A 6,000-nucleotide genomic window follows, 5' to 3' on the forward strand; every position below is an offset into this window, starting at 1 on the left:
GAATTTCGAAAATGGCAAATTTTTCAAAAAATTTATCATATTTTCTTTTTTTTTGTAAATAAACGCAAAACTTATCTGCCAAAATTTACCACTAAAATGAAGTACAACATGTGGGGAAAAAAGAATCTCAGAATGGCTTTGATAAGTAACAGTGTTCAAAAGTTATAACCGTATAAAGAGACGCAAGTCAGAATCCAAAAAATCGGGCTGAGCCTTAAGCTACAAAATGGCTGCGTCCTTAAGGGGTTAAAGAACCTCCAGACTTCCAAAAATCTAGCCCTCGCCACGGGAGCTTGACTACGTGAAACATTTGGTGCTGATGCACCAGCTCTGGCCCTGCCTCTTCGTCTGGCCCCACCACTGCCTCTTCCAACCTGTTCTCGTCGAGGACTCGCCTCCGTCTCAGAAGCACTGTGTTCACCCGGCCTATCAACCCAGCTTGGGTCTGTCACCTCATCATCCTCCGATCCCTCAGTCTGCTCCCCCCTCGGACTTCCTGCCCTGACAACAACTTCACCACTGTCTGACAACCGTGTCTCCTCATCGTTCGACACCTCTTTACACACTTCTTCCACTACGTCAACAATGTCATCATCACCCACAGACTGCGACCGGTGGAAAACCTGGGCATCGGAAAAGAGCTCAGCAGCAACCGGACAAGTGGTTTGTGACTCTGGGAAGGGTCCAGAAAACAGTTCCTCAGAGTATGCCGGTTCAAATGCCCTGGGAGGGGGCAGACTGGGGGGAAGGAGGCTGAGGTGGGGAGCTGGAGGAGTGCTGATTTCGGTGACATGGGTGGACTGCGTGGAAGACTGACTGGTAGACAAATGGCTAGAAGCATTGTCCGCAATCCACGACATCACCTGTTTGCACTGTTCTGGCCTCAACAGTGCTCTACCACGAGTCCCAGTAACTTGAGACATGAACCTAGGGAGTGTAGCTCTGCGGCGTTCCCCTGCTCCCTCATCAGCAGGTGGTGTCTCACCCCGCTCAGGACCACTGCCTCTGACCACTGCAGTAGTTGGACGCCCACGTCCACGCCCTCGTCCTCTACCCCTAGCCCTCGGGTTCAACATTTTCAAAATTAAAGTGTAAATTTTTTTGTGTTTTTTTTTTTTTTTACAAAACGATGCTATCCTATTGCTATGGCTAGTTTCTAACCTACACTGACAGCACACAACTGGATTTTGTGCTGTGCCTGATGACTTTGAGTTATAAAAAAAAATAAAAGTAAAAAAAAAAATCAGCAGACTGTGCCTAATTCAATCAAACCCCTAATAAATTGTCCCACTTAGGTGTTTGAGATGTGTGTGTCTCTAAGAGCTAAATAGAATGTTCCCAAGTATCTCTGTAAATTCCTCACAATTTGGTACTAGCTGCACTACTAGTGCCAGCAAGCCCAGCCACAAGCAAATCACCAAAAATATATGTATAACGCTATTGTAGGCCTTAGAAGGCCTCTTGGCTTCTTGTATGCCTAGTTTCTAGCCTACACTGACAGCACACAACTGGATTTTAAGTCACTTTAAGTTTTGAAAAAAAAAAAAAAATCGTCAGACTGTGCCTAATTCAATCAAACCCCTAATAAATTGTCCCACTTAGGTGTTTGCGATGGATATGTGTGTCACTAAGAGCTAAATAGAACGTTCCCAAGTCTCCCTGCAAATTCCTCACAATATGGTACTAGCTGCACTACTAGAGCCAGCAAGCCCAGCCACAAGCAAATCAACAAAATATACATATATTGTAGCCCTAACAAGGGCTGTTGGGTTCTTGTAGACTCACTCCTGCCTAACAGTAAGCTAATATAACACCCTAACGCTATCCCTGCAGCAGCAGCAACTCTCTCCCTAACGGCATCCAGACAGAGAATGATGCGAGCAGCGCGGGCAGGGGCTAGTCTATTCCAGGGTCACCTGATCAGGCCAGCCAACCACTGCTGTAAGGGTACCACGTCATGCTGGGTGGAGTGCAGAGTCTCCTTGCTTGTGATTGGCTCTGTTTCTGGCCGCCAAAAATCAAAACGGCGGGAGATGCCATTTTCTCGAGCTGGCGAAGTATTCGTCCGAGCAACGAGCAGTTACGAGTAAGCTAATGCTCGAACGAGCATCAAGCTCGGACGAGTGTGTTCGCTCATCTCTAATCTCAGCCTTTTGGTTACCCAAGGTAGAGGACTAGGTAGAAGACATCCCATCAAGCTACTTCAGGCTTAATAACGGAGATTTTGGATTTCAAGAGTCATGTCAGCAACCACTGGGCTGCACAAAAGATTCTGCCCCTAAATAGCAAAGGCAGCACCCCAGCACAATTGTACTACTTGTACACTGGTCAAGTATCACTTTAGGCTTGGTAAGTGAATTATATGTACTGTTACCTTAGATCTTGCTATACAAGAGTCAAGTCTGAAACCACTAGGCTGCACAAGAGTCAAGTCAGCAACCACTGGGCTGCACAAGAGTCAAGTCAGCAACCACTGGGCTGCACAAGAGTCAAGTCAGCAACCGCTGGGCTGCACAAGAGTCAAGTCAGCAACCACTGGGCTGCACAAGAGTCAAGTCAGCAACCGCTGGGCTGCACAAGAGTCAAGTCTGCAACCACTGGGTTGCACAAAAGATTCTGCCCCCAAATAGCCAAGGCAGCACCCCAGCACAATTGTACTACTTGTACACTGGTCAAGTATCACTTTAGGCTTGGTAAGTGAATTAAATGTACTGCTACTAGAGATGAGCGAGCACTAAAATGCTCGGGTGCTCGTTATTCGAGACAAACTTTTCCCGATGTTCGAGTGCTCGTCTCGAATAACGAGCCCCATTGAAGTCAATGGGAGACTGGAGCATTTTTCATGGGGACCAAGGGTCTGCACAGGGAAGCTTGGTCAAACACCTGGAAACCTCAGAAAATGATGGAAACACCACGGAAATGGACAGGAAACAGCAGGGGTAGCATGCATGGATGCCTCTGAGGCTGCTTAATCACACCATTATGCCAAAATTATGGGCAAAAGCATGGCCATGACAGAGTGACCGAATGAGTTTAGATAGCATCTAAAACATCCAATAATTAACCCTGACACTATAGGGGACGGCATGCAGAGGCAGCGGCAGCAGCTGCAGGCTAGAGAGTGGCATGGCGACATACCCTAAATGGACTCAGGCTTCAAAGCAATGGGCGGCAGAGAGGAACCAAAGGAGGTGAGCAAGAAGCGCTGAAATGATTTCCTATGTGAACAAAAGGTTGACGGTATATTTAGTCGATAACACAGCATGGTGGCGACATAGTGACCAAGTTCCATAACGTATCTGGTGAAACACCCGAAAAATGAGCCTGACACAGCTCGTTTGATAAGGGGATGATGTGCTGTATATCCTCTCGCGCTCCAGCGTCTGGGGAATAGAGAGTTAAAAGTTGCACATGGAGACATTGGTGGACGCTGTGGAGGATCGTGGAGGAAACAGCAGGGGCAGTATGCATGGATGCCTCTGAGGCTGCCTAATCTTGGGATGGAGCTGGCGGTCCGCTGCCAGGCGAGCTTTCGCCTGTCCAAGCCCCTGTCTCTCGGCTCCTCCCCACCCAAAATGGGCCTGGGGGCCAGAAGCGTTTAGTTTGAAAAAATTATAATTTTCAAAGCAGGCGGGGTCGTTTGAATATTTCACCTAGGAATAATGGAATAGCATAGCGGTTCTATTTTTAATTGTTTTTTCGGAAATGGTTCCATGATTAAGAGCGACAGTATGGGGCATCCATATTGCGCTGCTATGATTGCAACTTCAGGTCTCCAGCATGGCGGCGACAGATGGGCCGAGTTCCATTATGTATCTGGTGAAACACCCGAAAATTCTGCCTGACACAGCTCGTTTGATAAGGGGACGATGTATGGAGGCAGTAAGGTAGTAGTAGTAGGTTAAAGATGCTGCAGTTAAAACTATGTTAGTTGGATCTTGGGATGGAGCTGGCGGTCCGCGGCCAGGCGAGCTTTCGCCTGTCCAAGCCCCTGTCTCTCGGCTCCTCCCCAAACAGCACTTCTAAGAACCTTCTGTATAAGATCAAATGTAGTAGTGTTCTTATAAGTTTGGGTTATGGCGGGTGAGGGGAATGTAAACAGATGCGCAAGAAGCGCTGAAATAATATCGGTAAATGATAAAAGTTTGCCAGTATATTTTGTGGATAACACAGCAGGGTGGCGACAAAGTTAACAAGTTTGATGTGGAAGCCATGAAAACAACCCAAAATTCTGCCTGACACAGCTCGTTTGATAAGGGGACGATGTATGGAGGCAGCTATATGGACGACTTTTGGAGGCAGCTATGAAGATGACGTGTGGAGGTAGCAATGGAGACAACGTGTGGAGGCAGCTAAAAAGACGACGTGTGGAGGCTGCTATGGAGACAATTTAATTTGGATAGTGCCTGTATGTGGCAGTCCAAAAGAGTTTTTAAACCAGAGGAGCAGGTAGGTAGTCCTCCAGAAAAATTAAATAGATTGAGTGCCTCTATGTGGCAGTCCAAAAATGTTTTCAAACCAGAGGAGCAGGTAGGTGGCCCTCCAGAAAAATTAAATACATAGAGTACTATAGCTAGAGCCAGTTGGCCCTGGCAAAAAATAGCCAGTTTCCTCTGCTTTAGTGTACAAAGAGGAGGAGAAGGAGGAAAATGAGGAGGAGGAGTGCATAAATTATTCAGGTTGAGCTTCCTTCACCTGGTGGAGAATGGAAATCCTGAGAAATCCAGGCTTTATTCATCTTGATAAGCCTCAGCCTGTCAGCGCTGTCAGTCGACAGGCGTGTACGCTTATCGGTGATGATGCCACCAGCTGCACTGAAAACCCTCTCGGACAACACGCTAGCGGCAGGGCAGGCAAGAACTTCCAAGGCGTACAGCGCCAGTTCGTGCCACATGTCCAGCTTTGAAACCCAGTAGTTGTAGGGAGCTGTGTGATCTTTTAGGACAATGGTATGGTCAGCTACGTACTCCCTCACCATCTTTCTGTAAAGATCAGCCCTACTCTGCCGAGACTGGGGACTGGTGACAGTGTCTTGCTGGGGTGACATAAAACTGGCAAAGGCCTTGTAAAGCGTACCCCTTCCAGTGCTGGACAAGCGGCCTGCTCGCCTACTCTCCCTCGCTACTTGTCCCGCAGAAGTACGCCCGCTGCCGCTTGCGCTGTCAGAAGGGAAATACTGTTTCAGCTTGTGCACCAGGGCCTGCTGGTATTCATGCATTCTCACACTCCTTTCCTCTCCAGGGATGAGAGTGGAAAGATTTTGCTTGTACCGTGGGTCCAGGAGAGTGAATACCCAGTAATCGGTGGTGGAATAAATTCTAAGAACGCGAGGGTCACGGGATAGGCAGCCTAGCATGAAATCTGCCATATGCGCCAGAGAACCAACGCGCAAGAATTCACTCCCCTCACTGGCCTGACTCTCCATTTCCTCCTCCTCCAACTCCTCCAACTCCTCTTCTTCTGCCCATACACGCTGAACAGTGAAGGACTGAACAATGCTCCCCTCTTCTGTCTCGCCAACATTCTCCTCCTCTTCCTCCTCATCCTCCTCCACCTCCTACGATATGCGCTGAGAAACAGACCTGAGGGTGCTTTGGCTATCAACAAGGGAATCTTCTTCCCCCGTCTCTTGTAACGAGCGCAAAGCTTCCGACTTCATGCTGACCAGAGAGTTTTTCAACAGGCCAAGCAGCGGGATGGTGAGGCTGATGATGGCGGCATCGCCACTGACCATCTGTGTTGACTCCTCAAAGTTACTCAGCACCTGACAGATATCAGACATCCACGTCCACTCCTCATTGTAGACTTGAGGAAGCTGACTGACCTGACTACCAGTTCTGGTGGAAGTTGACATCTGGCAGTCTACAATCGCTCTGCGCTGCTGGTAAACTCTGGATAACATGGTTAATGTTGAATTCCACCTCGTGGGCAGGCAGTTGGAGGCGGCGCTGCGCTGCCCTGAAAGTGGCAGCATCTGTGCTGGACTTCCTGAAATGCACA

Source organism: Engystomops pustulosus, unplaced genomic scaffold (assembly GCF_040894005.1).
Source record: "Engystomops pustulosus unplaced genomic scaffold, aEngPut4.maternal MAT_SCAFFOLD_187, whole genome shotgun sequence".
In the NCBI taxonomy this organism is placed as follows: domain Eukaryota; kingdom Metazoa; phylum Chordata; class Amphibia; order Anura; family Leptodactylidae; genus Engystomops; species Engystomops pustulosus.